Source organism: Typopeltis vanoorti, chromosome 3 (genome assembly GCF_054136105.1).
Source record: "Typopeltis vanoorti isolate ZY-2024b chromosome 3, IOZ_Tvanoo_1.0, whole genome shotgun sequence".
Taxonomy (NCBI): Eukaryota; Metazoa; Arthropoda; class Arachnida; order Uropygi; family Thelyphonidae; genus Typopeltis; species Typopeltis vanoorti.
The window spans coordinates 58023791-58049116 of record NC_143551.1 but is presented as its reverse complement, the minus strand read 5'-3'; the positions used below and the strand labels follow the sequence as shown (position 1 = coordinate 58049116).

General features: G+C 38.3%; 1 protein-coding gene across 1 annotated transcript in view; it reads left to right on the top strand.

Annotated features, from left to right (window-relative positions):
* The window catches only part of LOC150108176 (transforming growth factor-beta-induced protein ig-h3-like), a 327473-nt gene that overhangs the window by 287673 nt on the left and 14474 nt on the right, over nt 1-25326 (top strand). The gene's annotated exons all lie outside the window — the stretch shown is intronic.

Below are 25326 nucleotides of genomic sequence, written 5' to 3'. Positions count from 1 at the left end.
AAATAGGCTGTTAATTTTAATGTATTATGAGATTGTGCAAGGGAATTATCAGCTCCTCTGATCAGACTGGTTAATTTAAGCCTCAGTACTGGGAAGGTGCCAATGGAGTGGAAATAGAGCAAAATAGTTCTCCTTGCGTAAAGGTAGCTCCAAGAGAGAAGTAGCAAATTATAGGTCAATCAGCATCTTAGGGGTTGTGGATAAGGTATTGAAGAAATTGGTGAAAGACAGAATTCAGGACTGGGTGGATAGGAATATGATACATTGTAAGGGACAACATGGTTTCATGAAGGGTAGGTCTTGCCTTAGTAATTTGCTTACTTTTTATAATCAAGTAACAATGGAATTGGATAAGGGAAATGGCCCTGAGAAAAAATAACATCAGCAGGATGGAGGTAGCAGAGACAAGAATGCTTAGGTTGATGTGCGGCGTGACCAGAAAGGATTGTCTGAGAAATGATTATGTAAGGGGAACGGTGAAAGTTACGAACTTAGGAGCAAAGATACAAGAGGCAAGGTTGAGATGGTTTGGTTGATGAGGAGGGAGGAAGAGTATGTGGGAAGAAAGGTCATGCAGATGGATGTGCAGGGGAGGAGGAAGTGCAGATGGCCAAAGAAGAGATGGAGGGAGATGGTGGAAGAAGACTTGAGGATGAAGAACTTGGATGTGACTACAGCCCAAGACAGGAGGTTGTGGAGGAGACTCACCACAAACAGCGACCCTACTTAAGTGGGAAAAGCTGCAGAAGAAGATGATGGACAGATATCAAAGAGTGATTTGTGAAGGAGTTGTATTTCCTGTATATCAGTGATAGAGGAAATGATTTCACAGGAGATATTCAGTTATTTGTTGATAATGCTAAACTGGGAAGAGCAACGGTAAATGAAGGTGATGTAGTGATCCTGCAGAAAGATTTAGACGAACAGTGTAGGCAAAGGTAAATGGCTGCCAGTTTAATTTAGCCAAGTGTAAGGTAATGCACTTTGGGAAGAGATCAGAAGCTGTGTACTATATTGATGGAACTGAACTTCAGGAAACTGATGAGGCCAAGGACTTGGGTGTGATTGTGGAAAGTAATTTGAAGTTTAGAGGGCATATTGTGAAGGTAACAAAACAGTACATTAGATTACATGGTTGTTGAAGAACACACTAACAAGCAGGGATATATTGTTCCCTTATATAAGGCTTTAATAAGGTCATATGGGGGACTACTGTGCATGCACAGATCTAGATTCCAGGGTTCTGTGGGGATGAAGTTGTGGAGAGGATCCAGACGTGAGTGACAAAGATTATGGCAGGTCTGTAGAATGCTCCCTATGAGAATAGATTGATGGTCTCTAGGCTTCAAAAATTAGCTGATAGCAAAAAAAGAAAAGACATGGTAGAAGTATTTAAGTTATTAAGGGGGGTTTTATAAGATTGACACTGAATACTTTTATTTTCAGTACATGGCAGGAAGGAAGAGAACAAGGGTCATCAGTGGAAGCTGTGTAAAAGTGGTTGTTTAGCAAAGGTGTTAGGACTAGATTTTTTGCTTAGAGGGTGATAAATGTGATAAATGAGTGGAATGGTTGCCAGAAATAGTTGTGGATGCTTCATCAGGGAATGAGTTTAAGGAGGTATTGTGTGAATGGTGGCTAGTGTGTGAACAATGGATCTTTCATAATGAGTTATCTTGACTGCATGAAGATACAGGTTAGTTTATATATATATATATGTGTGTGTGTGTGTGTGTGTGTGTGTGTGTGTGTGTATATCACTCATACATGAGAGAATGCAGGATTTAGCACAGATCAGTGCTGTGCGTACGTAAGATTTACAGGAGAATGAGCCTATTAATATTTTTCTTAAAAGCTGAAAGTTGTAGTTGCTAGAACATAGTGAGGAAGGAAGACTTTTCCAAAGCAATGAGGCAGATAAAAATGACAGAGAAATGAAAGGGGCATGTTCAATGAATTTGCAACTGTTGGGCAGCTGCTTCTTATGTTTTAACAGGATTAGTGGAGAGATGATTATTACCAGTTCAGTGGAAAAGCATCCATGGAAGAATGTGTAGAAAAGACATAATGCTGAAAACAAACCATCTGTGGGGATAGCAGTTGAAGAAGTGAATCAGTGAGAGTGGGATCATTGTCATCCAAACTGTTCTCTGTCGTACATCATAAAATTTGTACAGAGATTTTTGGTGTGAGAACACTCCATTGAGAACAGTATTTTAAGTTTAGACAAATTTGGTATTTGTGCCAGGTTATTAGCTGGTGGATTAAAGGTATCATCTTGAGCAGATAAAAAGGATGCCTGGGTTGTTAGAAGCAGAGGAAGCTAATGTGATATGTTTATGCCATGAATGTCTAGAGGTAAATAATCCAGGAGGAGGGGTAGTGATCCTGTTTGGTGATTTGTGTATTATCTAGGAGAAGGGAAGGTGAATTGAGATCACATTTTACAAGAACAAAGCTAGGAGTGTGTTTTGATTGAAAATAATTGTTATCCCTGTCCAGTTAAAAAATAGAATGAAAGTTGTGTTTAAGATACTAGTTGTAAAAATGTTGAAAGATGCCTTGGGATATTTGTGCACTGCAAGATCTTTGGGTAGGAGGATTAAGAGTGTTTTTTTTATCAACAAAACAATGGATAAAGCAAGCACTAGGCAAACATTGGGCTAGCAATAGAATAGAGTCTTGAGTTCTTCTGAATTGGTGGAGAAAAAGTGAAGATAGGAAACCATCCATTATGATTTGCAGTGATTGAAACTAGAGAGATATGGAGAAAGAAAACTGGCTACCCAATTACAGAGGGTTGAAGGTTGGTCAGAAGATGACAGTTTGCTGATGACTTACCTGATTACAGGCACTAGAAATGTCAAGAGCAACATTGCAGGGTTTCTGAAATCGTTCCAGTGCATCTATCTTGAAGTTAAGAGGCATGTATCTGTAGGTAGAGATAAATCTAAATTGGTAGAATCAGCCTGGTGATCATTGATTAATTGGTATATCTTCAGGTAGTGTAGAAGTTGACTGTTATGATAACCTTGTTCCTTATTTTAGAAGACACTGAGGTGAGGGTTCTGGTAAATGTTCATTTTTTTTTTTTTTTTTTTTAATTGGAATGGGCTGTATATGACCTTTGCATGAGACCAGAAAAAGTATGAACTGCCATTTGTACAAGAGACACGTTTCTACATCTGGCCTAGTCAAATTTTGATTCATTGTTGGTTATTTTGCATTTGTTGTTTGGATAATGGACTTTGATGGTGGACAGGAATTTTGAATTGAGTTGGGAATGAAAGCCCTCATTCCAGCCAGAGTAATTTATTAACTCTCTTATGAACATTTGAATTAAGGAGGGCAGAAATAATAGTCTGGCAGCATGCAAGAATAGAAGCCCTGGAGATTATCCCACTTGGTGTCATTATAGTGCCAAAGAAGACTGGGTTCAACATCTATAGAAAAGGCATTCTGTGGGAAAGGAAACTTAAGCAAAATTACGTTCTGAGTTATCAAGAGGAGAAGTGATCAAGGAATAAGCAAAGGAAAGCTGGTTTGCTTTCAAAGCACTGAGGAAGAAATCTACATCGTCTATCACATTACTACAGTGATTCCCAAACTTTTTCGATTCTCGGTGCCCTTGCTGAATCCAGTTTTATCAAGGCACCCTATGTCAAATTCTAACAAGTACACTTTGCGAAATAGTGAATAATTTTTTTTAATTAAAGGGTTAGGTAAAAATAAATAAAACACGTATTTAAGATCACAAAAAAGTAATTGAACAAATTCAACTAATTATCATTAGTGGGATGGAGGAGCTTGTTGATCACCACACATTTTCTCAAATCTTGGAATCAAACTGGACACAGCCACCCTCATTTCCTTCTCCACATTGATTTTCACGTGATACTTAGTTTTTATCACAGCGACCGGCGAAAATCCAGCTTCGCACAAATAAGAAGTCACAAATGGAATTAAAATTCTCTGAGCTTTTTCGCTCAGAAGGGGATATTCATCTTTTACTGATATCCAAAATTCAGTTAATTCCATGCCTCTAAATTTTGTTTTCAACGTATTGTCGCAAGACAACCTCACTAAGATTCTGTTCTTCTGCAGCAGTAAATTCAGATGGAGCACTGACATTAAATGGATCTTTAATCCATGCAAAATTATCGATATTATCATTTTGAAAATATTTCTCAAACCAGGTGATAAGCTGTGATAAGTGTTCTTCAAAAATGGATTTCATACCTTCAGAGAAATCAACTCCATTGGAGGTCAAAAACTGTTGCAACAAGGGGAAACATTCTTTGCCGCCGTCTTCATTCATTTTTATTTTCCATAGTTTTAGTTTTTTTTATAAAAGCTGAAATTTTCTTAATCGACTTTAAAAGGTGCATGTTGCATCCCTACAGGGAGAGATTCAGAGCATTCATCTCTTCAAAAATATCACACAAGTATGCTAGTTTTACCAAAAATCTTCATTCACAAAATTTTCGGTATACTTGTGGTCTTCCTCGTTAAAAAAATATAAATTTCCTTTCGCAGTTCAAACATACAAGACAAAACATTACCACGAGAGAGCCATCGTGAAGTGCTGTAGTACAACAAAGACGTGTGCTCAGATCCCATATCCGCACATAATTTTTTGAAAAACCTTCCCTTCAACTCAACAAATAAACTTTATAAAAACTCAACAAGTTTTTATAAAGTAGAATTTTACAATGTAGAACTCAGATATTTTGACACGAGTTCTTCCCTGTGAATAACACAATGGGTCCACAGTGCATCAGGGGCTTTGCTTCGAATAAGTGCCTGCATAACAGCCGGACATAGAATGAGCACCATCAGTACAGACACCAATCCACTTAGTCCACTTCAAATTATTTTTGGGTATAAAAGTATCAAGGATCTCGAACAAGTCTTGAACCTTAGCACCAGCAGTGTTACTTTTGCAAAAGAAGAGGTCTTCTACAGTGTTATTACGATCTATAAACCATCATCATCAAATTTCTGACATGTACCCTCAAGGGGGTGTACAGGATATGATAGTACTACATGAAAAATTTACATCATTACTAACTTCCTATCTACAATTTTCCTTCAAATCAGCCTTACTTGTCAAGACTCCAACATTATCAGATCTTATATTTCTATTGTCTAAGGCACTTTGTACCGTATCAATCCACCAATATCTTGGTCTACCTCTGGGTCATTTTCCTGCCAACCTGGCAGAGAAAATTTGTTTTGCTAATCTTTCCTCGCCCATTCTGTTTAAGTGACCATATCATCTGAGATCAGCTCTGCTAACGTATTCCTGGATGCTGACAATATCAAGTTCTTTCCTAATATCCTCATTTTTAATATGATATTGCCACCATTGCTGTCATCTGTTCACGCCTCTAATCTTTCTCAGAACTCTCATATCTGCGGTCTCTAGTCTTTGGTCAAGTGTTTTACTTCTGACCCAGTTCTCAGATCCATAAGTTAAAACTGGTTTGAACACTGTCTTGTATACAGCTAATTTAGTGTTCCGACTAATTTCTCTTTTATTCCATATGAATTTATTCATTTGACTTCCTACCATACCAGCTTTGTTGATTCTGTTGTCTATTTCCATATTTAATTTACCATCTGTAGTAAAAATCATGCCTATGTAACTGAAATGTTTTACTTGTTCCACAGGTTCTCCGTTCACAACAGAGTTGACATTTTTAACGATTCTGCCTATTTTCATTGTCTTTGTCTTTTTATTGCTGACCTTCATACCATATCTATTACAACAGCTATTCAATTTAGTCAGGGAATCTTGCAAACTTGTAGCGGATTTATTTAGAAGTATAGCATCCAACAAAAAATACAACAGGTATTTGCCATTATTATTAGCTTTGCTCTTTTCTCCAAATTTTCCCAAAATATTTTTGTATGTCTCACAATCATTTCCTACTCTGTTATTTAGTTCCCCAACAAGGACCAACTTTTCCTTTTTCATTGTGTCAGTTGCTTTTTCTAAAGCATCAAAAAATTCCTCAACTTCTACCTTAGTAGAACCTTCTGTGGGACCATGGGCACAAATAAGTCTTATTGTCCAATTCCACATTCTGATATTTGCCCACATAACTCTACTTGAGACTGCCTGGTATTCAAGAAGATTAGCCTTGTATTTAATGTTGAATACAATGGCTGCCCCTTCTTTTCCTTGATTGTCATTGCCTGAATATAACATTTTGTATTCATTGCTCAGAAAGATCTCACCATTTTTTTGTCTTTTTTGTTTCAGTCACCCCTATTATGTCGATCTGGTACTTATCTAATTCCTCGGCTAGCTCCATTTCTTTGCCATTCAGGCTTCTTATGTTGATAGTACCGATCTTTAACTCTGGTGATGTTGAATTAGGGTGTGATTTCAGATTTGTTCCAGTAGCTGACTTTTCGCTGTTCCCCCTGGTTCCCTGGCGAATCAGTGTACTAGCTGTGAAATGTATGTTTTGTGGAGTGCGGTCGGAGTGTGGATAGATGATAATAAAGGATTGAATATGTGTAGAAAATGTAGGGAGAATGAGGAATTGAAATGTATTTCGGATTGTGAGTGTGATATTTTTGTCAAACTTCAGAATGAAGAAAATAAGGATATGACAAGAAACGGGAAGGTTGTACATTAGAATTGTGAGAGTGTGAATGATAGTATTAATGGTTTCTCAGAGAATAAAAAAGATGAGATAGATGCATTGAGTGAGATCGCGTTGTTGAATGGTGCGATAGAAAGGCACCATGATAGCTGCAAAACAGCAGCTAGAGTGCATGAACAAAAGTCGACTGAATGAACCAACCAATAATAAAAGGTATGACAGAAAAATAGACGTATGAATGTGAACATGAACAAAATGAAGGATAGAGTGCTGTATAGAGACTCGTTAGTACGAGGTGTGTTAGTAGAGGATTTGACAAAATCATACCATCCTGGTGCGACCATAAAGGATGTAACTGAGCCTATTAGAGAGCAAAAGGAAAGGGTGAAAGAAATGATTGTTGTGGCAGGTACGAATGATTTGAAAGGAGATAAAATGGAAATGATAGAAGACCTGAATGAATTGTTTGAGGTAGCAAAAGAAAAGAGTGAGAGAGTTAGAATGATTAGTCTTTTGCCACGGTATGACAGTGAAATGTTTAAAAGGAGGGCCATAATTGCGAATGACTATATGCGTGGGTTATGTATGACGAGTGGTGTGGAATTTGTGGACATGTGGAGTGAGTTTGATGGGCGAAAGGATCTATATAAGATGGATGGCTTGCATTTGAATGGTTATGGTGTAAGAAGACTTGAGAAAGTGTTGCTGAATGTAGTGGATGTGCAAATTCAGGGAAACTAGAGTTGTTAAGGGGGGGGGTAGATATACAGTCCTTAGGGAGGCAGTTGAATGTAAGAATGAATATAATATGCCAGAGCAAATAAGGACAACAAATCAGAGTGGGGTAGTTAATATAAGGCATCAAGGTAGGGTTGGGGCTAATGGGGGTCTTAAATTCATCTACACTAATACTAGGAGTATTAGGAACAAGAAGGAAGAGTTTTTGGCCATGGTTGGCACTTCCAGACCACAGGTTATTGGTATTAGTGAATCATGGCTGACTGTAGATGATATAGTTAGTGGGATTGAATGTGATGGATATAGTGTGTTCAGGAATGACAGGGAGAATAAAATGGGGAGAGGAGTATTATTGATGATAGCTGATGAGTTACAGCCAAGGAGAACAGAAGTTGAATTGCAGGATAGAGAAAAGAGCACATTTGAAGCCATTTAGTGTGAGATTGTGGCTAGCAGAACTAAATATACAATTGGGTGCTGCTATAGACCAGGTGATGGAAAAGATGGTGGTGATATATGCACAAGCAAATAGAAGAAATGAGTGGAAGGATGGTGATTATTATGGGAGATTTCAACTATGGTCGCATTGATTGGAGTGAGGAGAGGACACACAGGAGGAAGGAATTGGATTTTATGTGGTTATTAAGGGATAACTATCTGCAACAGCATGTAATGGAAAATACTAGGGGTCAGAGAGTGCTTGACCTAGTAATTACATCTGAGGATTTGGCTGTAACAAATATGACCACATTGCCACCAATCGGTCAGAGTGATCATAGGGTCTTGACTTGGGAGGTGGCTAAAAGTGTAGAATTTTCAATTAAGACGGTACATATGGAATTATCGGGCTGGAAAGTATGACAAGCTTAGGAGTTTGATTGGTTCAGTGCCATGGCATGTACAACTGCAAGGACTAGAAGTTGATAGTGCATGGGAGGTAGTTAAGAAGTGCTTGCATGAAGCAATGGCTAACTGTATACCTAGAGTCCGAATAATAAATCAAGTAGGGGTTAAATGGATGAATAACACCATTAAGCTTGAGCTGCAAAAAAAGAAACAACTATGGAGGGAATTTAAGGAGAAAGGTGACCGGCAGGCACATGAACGGTATAAAGCACAGGCCAGAAGGGTGACGAGTGTGGTAAGAAAAGCAAAAAAGGATTACGAAAGAACATTGGCCATGCAGGCCAAAGAGAATCCTAAATAGTTTTTTAGATATGTAGCAAGTAAAAGGAAAAATGTACATGGCAGAATGATTTTAAAGAATGCCGATGGTAGGGAGGTAACTGAATCAGTTGAGATAGTTGAGTTACTGAGTGAGCACTTTGCAAGAATATATCATCCAGGTGGTGACATTGCAGAAACGAATAAACCAGTAGATTATACGGGAATTTTGGTGAATGAAGTGGAGGTGAGTAGTCTATTGCATAACCTCAATGTCAATACATCTGTGGGATCGGATGGTATACCAGCTCGTGTTGTACGAAAAGCAGCTAAAGAATTGTCAGTACCCTTGACCATTTTGTTTAATTTGAGTCTCGGGTCTGGGTTAGTCCCGAGCGGGTGGAAAGAGGGGAAAATAGTTCCACTGCATAAAGGTGGTTCCAAGACTGCTGTTGTAAATTACCGACCGATTAGCATATCAGGAATCATTGTCAAGGTCTTAGAGAAATTAGTCAAGAAAAGAATACAGGATTGGATAGATGAAAATGGGATATTGTATGGGGGACAACATGGTTTTGTGAAGGGTAGATCATGCCTCAGTAACTTGCTCATGTTTTATAACACAGTGACGGCTGAATTGGATAGGGGTAATGGGTTTACAGTGATACTACTGAACCTTGCAAAGGCCTTTGATAGGATATCACATGGAACCCTAATTAGTAAACTGAAGCAGATTGGGATAGATATAGGGTTGGTGAGATGGATAGGAGGGTGGTTGAAGGAGAGATACCAGAGAGTGGTTTATTCAGGAGTGGAGCCTAAAAGACGTCTTGTGACTAGTGGAGTGCTGCAGGGCTCTGTTCTTGGACCACTGCTTTTCAATTTGTTCATCAATGATATTGGAAAGGATTTGAGAGGAAGTGTTCACTTGTTTGCTGATGATGCAAAGTGAGGTAGAGCAATTGTGAGTGCACAGGATGTCAAAATTTTACAGGATGATTTGGATAGTTTGGAGGACTGGGCTAGGAAAAATGGATGTCAATTTAATGTGGCAAAGTGTAAGGTTATGCACTTTGGGGTGAAAAGAATAGCAGCAGTATATCGCATTGGTGGAACCGTACTCCAGAAGATTGATGAGGCCAGGGTTTGGGAGTGTTGGTGGATAGGGAGTTGAAGTTTAGGGGGCACATTGCAAAAGTGACTAAAACAGCTCACCAAATCACTTGGCTTCTGAAAAATACTTTAACATGCAGAGACAAACACGTTGTTGTTCCTCTGTATCAAGCCTTGATAAGACCCCATCTGGACTTCTGTGCCCAGTTATGGGCACCAGGGTTTCTTCGTGATGGGGAGGAAGTGGAGAGGGTCCAGAGACGAGTGACCAAGATGATAGCAGGTCTGTGGAATGAACCTTATGAGAATAGGTTGAAGATTTGTGCGTTGCAGAGATTGGACGATAGGCGAAGGAGGGGTGATATGATTGAGACATTCAAATTACTTAAGGGTTTTTATAAGATTGATCCAGAAGATATTTTTCAAAATATGACTGGTGGTGGAGGACTAGGGGCCATGCATGGAAGCTGGGCAAGAGCGTGGTTGACAAGGGTGTTAGAGCTAGGTTTTTTACTTGGAGAGTGGTGAATGAGTGGAATAAGCTTCCAGAGTCTGTTGTGGGTGCTGCGACTGTGAATGAGTTCAAGGCAAGGTATGATAGATACTGTGTGAATGTTGAATAGTTGTTCTTGACAGGGGCCTCCCTCGATGAGTCTGTCGACTCCTTGGAGTTTCCCGGAACAATAATAATAATAATAAAACAAAGGGGGCCTTGTTTAACCGGGCGACGCCCCAGCCGGCATGAAATTTTGTCATGTTGTACCATCATTTTGTATTTTGGTTTAACCAATAAGAATACAATTTGGTTGGCTAAATCCCAAATTGCCAGCCCATCCTCGTTCGTTCACTATCCAGGTAGTTTGTTCAGTATCCTCACCAACTTGGTGCACCCAACAGGGTGCACCACGAGAAGGTAACGATTGGACATTAGGTCAGAAGCCCTGGTTGGTTCTCCGCATTCCTTTAAAGGCTATGGGAAGGTCTCCTCTCAGTTATACAGCTTTGACCCTTAAACACTCCTTAAGCATCTATAAACCATACATAGCAAATCAAGTGAGCATCATTATTATTATCTGTGGCCTCATCCAGTTGCAACCCAAATTCCTTCCCTTTTATTTTTTCAATTAATTGATCATTGAGGTCCTCTGCTATGTGCTGTATTCTGCGACTGATGGTGTAATTGGACAAAGGCACTTTTGAAAGCAGCTTCCCAGCAGACTTACCGATCATAATGTTCACCATATCTACAGCAGCCAGTAGAATGAGTTCTTTTGCGATGGTATGAGGCTTCTTATATTTTGCGATTCTATGTGCCACCTTGTAAGATGCTAGCAAAGCATTACTTTGTATTGACACCTGCTTATAAAAACTACCTTTTTGTTGATTTAACTCTTTTAACTTTCTGGTAAAGTAGTCATGAGATGTACTAACCATGCTGGGATGATTGGTTTCTAAATGGCATTTCAACTTACTTGATAGCATGCACTCTGGTGCCAAAACTGTCATGCACAGTACACACTGCGGCCTCCCTTCACCATTGACTTCTGTCAACGTAAAACCAAAGTCCAAATAACTGTCATCATATTTTCGATATTTGCGCTTCTTTACACTCTTGCCATTATTTGACGGTGTGCCCTCTTTATTTTCTCTCTCACAGCGCTTATTACTGTTTAGTAAAAACTGACCCATTTTTAAAAATACATACGAGAAGAAATACTTCAAAAACTTCGCTTGACTAAATCACAACAATATTCAGTTGATACAATCTCCGAAAACTAATTCAACTAAGACTACGCAAAACCAGTAGCTATTTATATACGAACACAAAATACCGAGAAAGTTCGAGAAACTTAATTATTGTAAAGCACCATCTAGTAACCATTTGTAGAGGCTTCTGCAAACAGTTATTGTTAAGTGAGTTACTGGTTTGCACCAGGTCCGCTAGTTGTCGTGTCCCATCACATTGTATTGAAAATGGAAATAAAATTATGAAAATTTTGTAATCGCAGCACCCCTGTGAGGAAGCTGTGGCTCCCCTGGGTGCCGCAACGCACACTTTGGGAACCACTACATTACTATTATGATTGTGATATAAGGTATCTCCATGGAGTTAGAAGACACATCACAGGGGACACTTTATTAATACACTAGGCCATTTTAAATCCAAAATGATGGCACAAACACAGGAACTGGAAATGGCTGGAAAATGCTATCTTGATCTCTAAATGGTCTGTTTCTTCCTAAACCGTAATATAAGTGATAATTTGCAACTTAATATTCACACCAGGTTTTCTATATATTAAAAATTTTCTCCTGTCAACTATTAATATGTTCTCTAGGAAAACATATTAATGTGTTTTCCTGGGAACATTCCACTGACCTTAATATATCTTGATTATCCATCTCTGAATCATCTTTGCCATTTCTTTGTCTTCTGTGAGAACCAAAACAGAAATTCAAGTTCAGTAATCGTCAGTAGTCCATATTTTGTGCTCTCTCTCTCTCTCTCTCTCTCTCTCTCTCTCTCTCTCTCTCTCTCTCTCTCTCTCTCTCTCTCTCTCTTACACACACACACACACACACACACACACACACACACACACACACACACACACACACACACTAGGGGGGGTTATGCCCCCCCCCTAGTGTGTGATAATTTCTATGCTTCAGCATAGAAATTATCCTCTGAGTTGTATTTGCAACTTTTGCTATGTGTCCTTTGTACTTTAAATTCCTATCTACCAATACACCAATATCCCTTGCCTCTTCAGTTTTTTATAGCATAACTCTGCTAATATAATATGATGCTGGAACTCTAATCATGCCAAAGTGCATAATTTTACCCTTACTAACATTAAACTGATAGCCATTTTCATTTGCCCAAATTTCCATCCTATTTAAATCATTTTGTAATTGCTGAATATCAGTAGCATCCCTGATTGACCTGCCTATCTGATGATGCATTGTTTGCATCATCAGCAAACAATTGCACACTGATCTTAGATCCTGACTGATGTCATTAATGTATAGATTGAACAGTAATGGGCCAAGGACTGAACCCTGAGGTACACTACTGGTCACCTTAAATCTGGCAGATTCACACCTACTGTATACCACTTTTTGATATCTGTCTGTTAATCATCTCCTGATTCAAGTCAAGAGTTTATATTCCAAATCCATATTCTCCAGTTTATGCAGCAGTCTTATGTGTGTGTTATCAAATGCCTTAAAAAAATCGAACATTATCATAGAGTATCCATTCCCTTTATCTAACTCAGCCATAGCATTGTTATAAAATATGAGCAAATTGCTAAAACCTGACCTTCCTTTAGTAAACCATGCTGTTCCTTGCAGAGGATAGCATGTTTGTCTACCCATTTCTGTATGCAAGTTCTTACCAACCTCTCTAAAATCTTCACTACCACACCAGAGATACTGATAGGTCAGTAGTTAGACACATCAGTTTTTGTGCCACCCTCGTACAATGGAACTGTCATACATTCCTTGCATTCCTGTGGTGTCATTCCTGAGCTGAGACTTAATGTCCCATGTAGGTTCGGTTCAGCCGAAACGGCTAGGTCTTTCACAAACATGTGAAAGACCTAGCCATTTCGGCTGAACATTCCTTTAGCAAACAGGCTGATATTCCATCTGTCCCTATAGACAAATTCTTATCCAGGTTATGCAACAGCTCTTTACTTTACTCATTACTTTTCTGGCCTGAGCTTTATATATTTCATAACTCCTCTCACTCCTATTCTCATGATATTCTTTCCACATCATCATCTTCTTGTGGATCTCTTTCTTAATAAGGTTGTACATCCATTTCACTCCCAACCTATTTATTCTTCGAGCTAGGGATACATTCAGATACTGCCTCGTTTAAGCACTTTCAAAGATTCCCATGGATCGATGGATTGCTGACATTTTTCCCATTCAGTAACTGATACCATGGGACCAAACATGGTATTCTCATAAGTTGATCATAATGTCCAGCTTTGTAATTCAGCATGTAACCCATTTTAATCAGAGCATTAATACAATTAGATACTTCCCAAGAAAGTACAGCATGATCACTGTCATCAATTGGTAGTAAAATAGCCATATTCTTGACAGAGACCCCTTCTGACGCTATGAGCAAATTCAACTCTTTGATCTTGAGTTCCTTCTTTCATATGCTGCTTGAGAAAGTTTTCTCACAACAATTTGATAAATTCCTCTTCTTTCTTATCATGGGATTTCTCTTCTACCCAATCAGTGTTTGGAAAATTAAAGTCATCCATAATGATCATTCGTTTGGTACCCATAAGGCTAAATTGGCAATGCATTTCTTCAATCCCAGTGAGAGCAAACAAAGTTTGCGCCTGAAAATATCTTCAGGACTAAATATAGTGTTGTACTATCTTATCCAGTAAGTAGTGCAACACCAAGGCAACTCGTGGCAAAGGTGGAGCAAGCTACCAGGCACTTCTAACCCAGTATCTCCCATAATGCAAAACACAAAATCCAGAGTAATTTTTAAAAAAGGTGATAAACCTTTTGGCAACTCCCATAGGCACAGATGACTTGCTACTGCTTCTGCCTGGTATCTCCAGCTCTGGGCCTGGCTCCCACTGAAGAGACCTCAATAAAGGTCGAAACTAGTCTGGGTAGATGGCCAATCCCTTTAATGCATAACAGTATACATATCCACATAGGAAATGTGTTTTGCATTATGGGAGATACTGGGTTAGAAGTGCCGGGTAGCTTGCTCCACCTTTGCCACGAGTTGCCTTGGTGTTGCACTACTTACTGGATAAGATAGTACAACACTATATTTAGTCCTGAAGATATTTTCAGGCGCAAACTTTGTTTGCTCTCACTGGGATAAAGGATTAAACAAAATCTATTATAGTCTAACCTAGTGATAAATAAATTTTCAACATCTTTCTCTAAATCCAGAGTAATTTTTAAAAAAGGTGATAAACCTTTTGGCAACTCCCATAGGCACAGCTACTGCTTCTGCCTGGTATCTCCAGCTCTGGGCCTGGCTCCCACTGAAGAGACCTCAATAAAGGTCGAAACTAGTCTGGGTAGATGGCCAATCCCTTTAATGCATAACAGTATACATATCCACATAGGAAATGTGTTTTGCATTATGGGAGATACTGGGTTAGAAGTGCCTGGTAGCTTGCTCCACCTTTGCCACGAGTTGCCTTGGTGTTGCACTACTTACTGGATAAGATAGTACAACACTAGATTTAGTCCTGAAGATATTTTCAGGCGCAAACTTTGTTTGCTCTCACTGGGATAAAGGATTAAACAAAATCTATTATAGTCTAACCTAGTGATAAATAAATTTTCAACAATGCATTTCTTCATCCCCTGCAACTGAGTTGCCAGGTTTGCAGCAATACCCCACCATATATTTCATTCTGTTGTCCTCCACTTCAAACCAGATAGATTCAAACTCACCACTATATATGGGACATTGTTTTCTTGTGTTTCTACCCTAATTGGACTTAAGTCATCTGATATCATTAGTAGCATTCCTCCTCTTCCTCTCCTATCTCCTCTGTCATTCCTAAAATAGTATATGCCAATACAATCGATCCTACTTACCATATCTGATTTTGATAGCCAGATTTCAATAAAGCAACGAACTTGACTCCTTTGTTTCTAATGCTCTTGGCATTTGTGTATAGACATAATAAATTACCACCTAGCCTATTCTTATAATTGTATATGCATCTATTTGGCCTTGTTCTAGAAAAAAGAGCATATTTTTTCACCCCTTTGCCACATACATAACCATGTTTGAAGACATTCATATCTTTATTACATTTACTTACCATAGTTGAACTTTCACACATAATTTTCCCATTCCTCCCTTGATGATCTAGTTTCCCTGACTCTCTGCATTAGATCTCATACCATGAAGTAATTTCTCTAGGCTTCTGATGCCAAATGAATTCAAGTGCAGGCCATCCTTCTTACACAAGTCTTTTCTGACATTAAACACACCTACACATCTAAAAACTCACATCTGTATCTTCTACACAGCCTGCGTGTGAAATCATATGCTATCATCATCCTCCTTAACTCAGTACTGTCATATCTGGGTAGTAATCCTACAGTTTTTACTCTCTCACATTTCTTTCTCCCTTCATCCCTTCTTCCAACAGACCTTTCATATCTTCTCTCATACTATATTTGTCACTACTTAAATTAGTAGTACCTACCAAAACTACCATCTCTTTTACTTTTCTTTTTTTGCTTTTCAGTTACATTTGTCATATTTTTGCCCCCTGAGAAAATAGAAGTGGTGACTCTCTCTCAGCAAGCACAAATTTTAAAATTGAGTCACCATACCATATCACCTCTTTTTTCTTAGATTTTAACTGACTTACCTTGTTATTAATATTTTAATTACCAAGTTCAGTACTTTCCTGCCTGTTCTTGTTCTGATCCTTTTTCCTATCCTGTCTAAGTTTAGTCAAACGTTTTTCCATATTTCCAATTCCCTGGTTGATTTTCTAATAATTTCTTTTAATTGAGATATTCTAATGTCAACTTATCCTCAGATAAATTATCATCATCACTGCAGCAGTACTTTTGTTCATCAGGACAAACGCTCTCTTCAGTAGCAACAACTTGAGCTTTAGACACTGCCTTGTTACAATGAGTTTTCAGCACCATTTTTAAGTGTAGTAAAAACTAATAATATTTCTGCAGTTACATTAGTGATTGTGATTTTGTGATTGCCTATTTTGCTTGTTAGTATTGTGGTTTGACTTTTGCATTTTTACTGGCCAATTTTTCAAGGTTTTCTATTTCAGGTTCTGAGTTAGAATGTCTCCCATGGTTCTGATTTTTGCCCACTTACATGTAAGGAAGAAAAATACATTGTCAATTTTTGATATCTGTAATGTCTGTATGCAAACACAGCTGGGAGTGCTAATCTTTTTAGATCTTGGCCTTTCCATTGCTGGGTAGTGTCTCACTAAATGTTTGACAGTTTGGAGATCTGGATTTTTTTTTTTTTTCAGAATATATTCTATAGTATGTGAATAGCTCTGTATCACTTACAGTATTTTGAGGGTGAAGATGATTCTAAATTATGTGATACTGGTTTCAAGAGAGACTAAGTCCTGGTAGAGGATTTCCATTTTGTTTTGTTCTATGTAATACATATAATTCGCAATTTAATTTGGTGGAGAAAGTTTTCAGGTGGTAGTGTACTAGAGACAAATGTTGGTTGCCATTGGGTTTATAATTATCACTTTTTCCCTTAATGAAGAGGTTGCTTGTACATTCTGTCATTTCCCCATGACTTTATTGAAGCAGTTGTGTAGCTTTGTCTAGTTCAGGATGTTGTGTATCAAGATAAATTACTAAATAAATAATAACAATAGAATAATGTACATCATAGTTTTTATTTATCATAAAATTTTTGCTCCAGTATCAAAAGTGAATTATGAATTATTATAATTTAAAATAAATAGGCAGAAAAAATAACTGGAAGACTCAATATTAAAAATGTATGAGCTATACATGGTGTTGGGAATGTTCCTTAAGTATACTCTCCAGGTATTTTTGCCCCTCACTAGTTGCACTGTATAAATTCTATTGCTATCTTGCCATGCCCCCTTTCCTCCCTACAATCTGTGTCCCTATAGTTAAAGTCTCCCATAATAATCGTTCAGCATGCACTCATTGTGCTAATCTGCCAGTACATGGCATCTTCTTGTAAACCCACTGGTCTTTAGAGCATGCAACTATATATTTTGTCCTATTGGTTTCTATATCACACCAAACGGTCTCAAATGAACCATCTACCCTAGATCTAAAATCCTTTTTAACTTCTAATTTTTTTTTTGTTGTTGTAATTCTTCAGCTATCATCAGCAGTAACCCACCACCTGTCCTATTTCCCTGTATCAATTCCCTTTATATTCTATCCCTGTGACTATATCATTTTCTTTCAACCAGGTCTCACTGATACTTATAATTTTTGGCTAAGTTGAGTTGACCAGTACCAAAAACTCCTCTCCCTTATTCCTGATACTTCTTGCATTTGTGTACATGCATTTCGACATCCACTTTTATTCACAATTACCCTTGTGTAATGTCATTACCACTCACTCAGATCAGAAACCTCTGACTCAGATTAGAAACCTCTGAAATTGCATTCAGCATTGCATAATCATTTCTGTATACATGCTCAATTATCAAAGGGGAAATCAGACACATGCTTGATTACATCTCCCCCTCCCCTAATATCTCTGACCCTGGTTTTGCATTCCAAACAGTCATCTCTCACTAAACAACACTTTCTCCAAAAAATCTAACTCCAAAACCATTTAAAAAAATGTAGTCTCTCAGACATATTATTATTATTATTATTACGGGCAACTCCAGGGAGTCATTAGACTCATCGAGGGAGGCCCCAAATCATTTTCATCACAACTATTCGACATTCATACAGTATCTATCATACCTCGCCTTAAACTCATTCACTGTCACAGCATCCACCACAGACTCAGGGAGCGCATTCCACTCATTCACTACTCTAAAAGTAAAGAACCCAGCTCTAACACCTTTACTAACCACACTTTTGCCCAGTTTCCATGCCCTGTTCTCAAAAATATCTTCTGAATTAATTTTATAGAAACCCTTCAGTAATTTGAATGTCTCAATCATATCTCCCCTCCTCCGCCTATCAACCAATTTTTGCAACCCACAAATCCTCAACCTGTTCTCATACGGTTCATTCCACAGACCTGCTATCATCTTGGTCACTCGCCTCTGGATCCTCTCCACCTCCTCCCCATCAAGAAGAAACCTAGGTGACCAAATCTGAGCACAGTAGTCGAGATGAGGTCTTATCAAGGCTCGATACAGAGGAACAATAACCTGCTTGTCTCTGCTTGTCAACGTATTCTTCAGCAACCAAGTGATTTGATGAGCTGATTTGGCCACTTTTGCAATGTGTCCCCTAAATTTCAATTCCTTATCCACCAACACTCCTAAATCTCGTGCCTCATCAATTTCCTGGAGCACGGTTCCACCAATGCAGTAAACTGCCTCCCATCTTTTCACCCCAAAATGCATAACCTTACATTTTGCCACATTAAATTGACATCCATTCTCCCTAGCCCAGACCTCCAGTCTATCCAAATCATCCTGCAAAATTTTGACGTCATCTGCATTCACTATTGCCCTACCCAACTTTGCATCATCCGCAAACAAATGAACTGTTCCTCTCAGATCCTTTCCTATATCATTTATGAACAAATTAAACAGCAGTGGTCCAAGAACATATATATGTCCCTTTCATCCATCCAATTTACTAGATACCTCAGCAAACTGCACACCATTCCTCTTGCAAAATCTTCTCATTGACTCATTGGCATTCATGGCTCTTCTTCTCAACTCTGTTCTATCATACTGAGGAAGTAGGCTCACAATTTTTACTTCCTTACACATCATTTTTGTTTCTGCCATAACAGTCATCTCTTTTACTTCTTCTTTCTGCAAACTAACAGTGTCATTAACATCCTTGATTTTTGCATCTGAGATACATGCTTTCATCACTTGCTCATCAAGTATACCTCTTATCATCCAATCTCCATACAATACCCTTATCCTTATTTCCTATATCTCTCACCTAGTGTACCACAGGATAATCATTTCTCTAGTTCCCTAGTTCCTGTTTTGTCTTGTAAAGGATGCAGTGTAAATGCATTATATCACTTCATCATCCACATTACTTTCAGCCATTTCTTTCATTCCACACACTAACATTCACTGCTTCCGCATTCACCAGAACACTTTCACTATCTTTCATTAACAATCATCAATTCATTTTCCTGCTTTCCACATGACTTGCATTTTTGCAATGGCATACACTACATTTATGACGAATTTCCTCTCCATTCTCACTTTTGTACCACGACCCATTCACGCTTGGCAATGAATACTCTGAATATACACTACATCATACAAAATCATGCTAAACTCAGTGAACAAGTATGCCTTGGCTGCCATTTTCCTTGTATGCACTGGTGCCATATATTAAAATGCTTTATAAACAATATCCATCTTAAAATTTCACAAACAAACGAATGCAGTTGAACAGGAATATTCAGTTGTTACTGGGATGAAAAGTTTTGAAGAGTTATAAGAAATGTCAGTCTTCTTACAGGCCTAATGTTTGGAAATCATTAGGTACTATAGGTTTTACTAAATCACTTAAGGAATTGACAACATAGATAAGAATATAAATTAAATTACACTTTAATAAATATTTCCAATATTTCGGTAACGTCATGTTGCCATCTTCAAAAGGAACTTACAAAAAAAGCACGCGCACGTAGGCACTACAACACAATAACTGAGAATGAAGTGATGAAGCTATTGTTCTCCTAAAAGTCCTGATGGTGCCCACTAGCAGGCTAAGTAGGTGTTCTTGGCCGTTGGGCTGAAGGCCTAAAGGTCTACTGATGTAAGCCTCCCAAATTTGGGGCAGTCTCATACAACCAAATTTGTTGAGGTTTGAAGAGTTTCTTAGGGCTGAGGCTGATTCCATGAATAGTCTTTCAAATTTGTATTTGCTATGGTGTATTACTGTAGCTTTCTTCCACCGTATTCTGTGGCGTGTATCCAGAGCATGGTCTGCAAGACCAGAGTGGCTGTACTTGTGAAAACAGATGTAGTCCTTGTCTTCTGAAATTCTGATATTCGCTGTCCTGCCTGTTTGGCCAAAGTAAGACAGTTTACAGCTTCAAGGGACCTGGTATACACCAGGTAGGGCTAGGGGAAGTGGTTGGTCTTTAGTGGAGCGGATAAGGGATGCTAATTTTCTGTATGGTCTGTAACAAAAGGTCAAGTCATGTTTTTTTAAGATTTTGGTAATTTTTTCCGAGGTGCCTCGGATGTAGGGAATGGTGATTGATAATCCTTGTTGTGGAGGGGGGGGGGTTGTTGGTTTCAATATTTTTTGGATTTTTTGGGGGGGAAGGGGGGATAGCCATTGGCTGAGAAAGTGTTCAGGATGTGATTTAGTTCGGTGTTTAGGGCGTTGTTGTTAGAACAGATTAGTTTAGCCCTGTTGTATAGTGTTTTCACCACTCCATATTGTTGTGAGGGGGAGGGGGGATTGTTGGTGAATGCACCTGCCTGTATGGGTGGGTTTTCTATAAACTGAGAAAACCAAGGTTCCATCAGGCTGGCAGGTGACTAGTGTGTCTAGAAAAGGGAGGCTGTTGTTTTTCTCTTTTTCCAGGGTGAACTTGATTCTGGGGTGTTGGTTGTTTAAGTGTGTTAAGAAGAAGAGGAGTGTATCAGAGCCATGTCGCCAAATAGTGAACACATCATCAATGTTGAAAGTTTATTTTTTCACTTGGTTAGAGTATAATAAAATTAGTTTAATCCTTTATCCAAGTGTGAGCAAACAAAGTTTGCGCCTGAAGTATCTTCAGGACTAGGGTAAAGTGATACAACACCAGGGCAACTCGTTGCAAAGGTGGAGAAAGCTACCAACACTCCTAACTCAGTATCTCCTATAATGCAAAACACATCTCCTTGCGGATATGTCTAATGTTATGCATTAAAGGAGATACTGAGTTAGGAGTGTTGGTAGCTTTCTCCACCTTTGCAACGAGTTGCCCTGGTGTTGTATCACTTTACCCTAGTCCTGAAGATACTTCAGGCGCAAACTTTGTTTGCTCACACTTGGATAAAGGATTAAACTAATTTTATTATACATCATCAATGTAGCAAAGCCATACGGTTTGTTTTTGTGGGACAGAAGCTAAGGCTTTTTCTTCAAAGGTCTCCATAAAGAAATTGGCCAAGGGTGGGGAGAGTGGTGAACCCATGGCTGTCCCTTCTATTTGTTTGTAGAATTTTCCCTGCCAAACGAAATAGCCTGAGTTCATTGTGAACTGAAATAGAGCTGAGGTATCGGGAGAAAATTTAGCTTGGATTAGCTCTAAAGTTTCCTTGAGTGGGACATTTGTGAATAAGGAGGAGACATCAAAGCTGACCATTATGTCAATATGTTGGAGTGTAAGGTTTTTCTATTCTGGCTTTGACGTGGGCTGAGTTTTTTATGTGTGATGGTGTGTTGCCAGTATAGTGTGCGAGCGCTTTGGCCAAATGTTTGGCTACTTTGTATGTGGGGGAATCAATGCCATCCACTATAGGATATAATGGCACATTTTCTTTATGTATTTTTGGGAGTCCATAAATACGGTGGGTATAGAGTTAAACGGCTTTAATCTGTTGGTAACTTCTACAGGCCAAGAAGTGACTTTCTTAAGGAGTCTGTGAAGTTTTCTGATTTGTGAGTTGGTGGGATTTTACTCGATAGGGTTATTTAATTTATATTCTTATCTACGTTGTCAATTCCTTAAGCGAGTTAGTAATGCATAACCAACATATAAGCCTGTCTACGAGAAGTGCTATAGGTTTATAACCTTCCATGGATGGAAGCCACATAAAAGGGGTGGGAGAGAGAAAGCCTTATATATTATGAACATCACAAAAAGGTGATGTTCATAATTTCAACTAGTATTTATTTGTATATAATTGCTTATGTTCTGCTATTGATTTTGCAAGGTTAAAAGTTCATATTTCTTCCAAAAGAAACTCAAGCTTGGCTGATTGGTCAAATAGATAGGCTGTGGATTCATATCCCACCATGGACATGGATATTTGTGAATGTCCATGGTGGAAGATGAATATCAATGCCCACTGTGCAACCACTCCTTACTGGAGACCTGAAGTGACTTGAAAAAAGTCAAGTTTCATGTTGGATCTCTAGAGCAGGATTTCTGGATTATTTAACCCTTTAGTTCTATAAGTTTATGATCTTTCATATGTAGGAGTCATAAAAAAGGGAAGAAGGCATCCCCTACTAGCTTTCTTCAAAGACTGACATACTTTGGAATTGGCTGGAAAAAAAAAAAAAAAAAAACCTATCTAGTCAGTGACTAGGCTCAAACCTATAATCATGCAAGTTACCATGAAACTACACATTTATGATTTTATTATTTAAATGTTTCAATTATAAAAAGAATATTTTATTAACTGTATTAAATGGGTCATTATTCTTCTTCTTATTATTATTATCAGAATCTCCATAGCTCAGTTGGTATGGACCATCGGTTCCCAACCTGTGGTATGCGTACCCACGGGAGTATGCGCTGACTGTTCAGGAGTACATGAAAAATAATCAGTAGTGGCAGAAAAACAAGTAAAGTAAACAAAGTGCGAAACATTAGTTATGGAACAATAAATGTCAGTTTTTAAAAACAAGGGGTACAATTTATAGAAATGGGTTTAAAAGGGAGGGGGTACACAAGTCGAAAAAGGTTGGGAACCACTGGTATAGACGAAGCCCTTCGGTCAGAAAGACCTGGATTCAATTCCTGTCCATGATGTGAGGAACCGGTCTCACATAGCGGTAAAGGGTTTTTTCACCCAGAAACTTGGGCTTTTTGTCTCTCAGAACAGGCAAACTGGCCCTGTGACCATGCACAGATATACAGCCATAAATACTTACCACAATGTGGAAGAGATAGGGTCCTCACCACATCTCTTTACACCTGTACTCAGCCATGAGTCACACCATGGTATCAACCTCCTGGATGGAGATGACACGTGATGATGAGTTGCATTTGATAGGAGAGTTGGTTATGGCTCTGGAGAAAAATTTAACTCAAGAAAAAATCAATGGAATTAATTTTTTCCTGAATGTAATTTTGATCCAGATTTTCTTCCTTCTGGCTTCAAGAGAACAAAACACATCAAACACACGTTGAAAGTTTATTTTTCACTTGGTTAGACTATAATAAATTTAGTTTAATCCTTTATTTAAGTGTGAGCAAACAAAGTTTGCGCCTGAAAATATCTTCAGGACTGGGGTAAGGTAGAACAACACCAGGTTGTACTACCTTACCCCAGTCCTGAAGATATTTTCAGGCGCAAACTTTGTTTGCTCACACTTAGATAAAGGATTAAACTAAATTTATTATAGTCTAACCAAGTGAAAAATAAACTTTCAACACCTTTCTCTAAATCCAGAGTAATTTAATAAAAAGGTGGTACACACCGTTTGGCAACTCCTATAGGTAAAGATGACCTGCCATTGCTTCTGTCTGGTATCTCCACCTCTGGGCCTGGCTCCCACTGAAGAGACCTCAATAAAGGTCGAAACTAGTCTGGGTAGTGGCCCGTCCCTTAATGCATAACATTATACATATCTGCAAGGAGATGTGTTTTGCATTATGGGCGGTACTGAGATAGGAGTGATGTTAGCTTGCTCCACCTTAGCTGCGAGTTGCCCGGTGTTGTACTACCTTACCCCAGTCCTGAAGATATTTTCAGGCGCAAACTTTGTTTGCTCACACTTGGATAAAGGATTAAACTAAATTTATTACATCAAACACCGTTAATAACTTTAATGAAAATATCACAAATATTTTTTTACTGAAATTAACAGTACATTATCAGTGTACATAAAAATAAACATTTCAAAGATACAAGAATATAAGGTAAATACAACAATCATTTAACCATTAAAATGGCTTTCATATGCTAGAAGGATCACATTAAAAATGAATGAATAAATAAAAATTATTTCTGATATTTAAAAGTAATCTCCTAAACTTTTGAGAGAGAGAGAGTGTCGGGCATTCTGATTCAGATTAAGCTAGTGTAAACAGAAGTGGCAGGGAGTTCCCTCGTGGAAACTTTGGTTTTTTTATCTTGCAGAACTGGCTATTATTCCAAAATAACAGACATAATACACTGGCTTCATAGCCTTGGTTGCTTCAGCTGTAAATCCAAATCAACCAACCAGCTAAGCTAGTCGAAAAGGACTTCGTAACTTTCTTTGAAGAGACATTCATATTTAAAACTGCTTTTGTGGAGAAGGCAAGCCTAAATCCCAAGGATAGTGTGTTTGGCATTTATACTATGTTGTGCAATACTAGACTTTTGAGATTTAAGGTATTCAATGTAGCATTGATACTCACTAATTCTTTTTTCCACAAAACTGCCTTTCTGTCTGTAGTCTCTTATATTATATTTGTAAGGAATCTGGTAAATGCTAGCTAGAGACAGGTGAAAGTTTATCTTTTCTAGATGGTAGGAGATTAAAAATTTTGTTGATAGGAAAATATGTGGGTATGAGTTAAAACTTTTTCAACATTTTGCCTAAAGGTTTGGAGACACCATAAACATATGAGATTGGTAACCTGCATTCGAATGAAGTATCCTTCAGTATAAGAATGTAGGAGTCGGTTATCCATTGAATTTTATGAGGGTTATAACCATTTGATTCTTTTAAAGTTTTGAAGTGAGAAGCTTTTGTTGTAAATCTGAAAGAGAAGAGCAAATGTTATATGCTCTATTAATTAATGGTTTGACAGCTTGTTTTTTTTTTGCAAGGTTTGATTGTGTGTGTGTGTGTGTGTGTGTGTGTGTGTGTGTGTGTGTGTGTGTGTGTGTTATGTTCCATCGAGAAGAAGATGACAGTCTGGAGAAGAAGCATCATCATCTTCTCCAGACTGTGATTTGCTTGCATAATATGTCTGAAGTATGACAATTTTTGCTTGATGTTCATAGCTTCGAGAGCGCAATCTGTCTATCACTGATTTATTAGTTTGCTTTGTCCATGGTATTCTTAGTAAGCATCTCCAAAC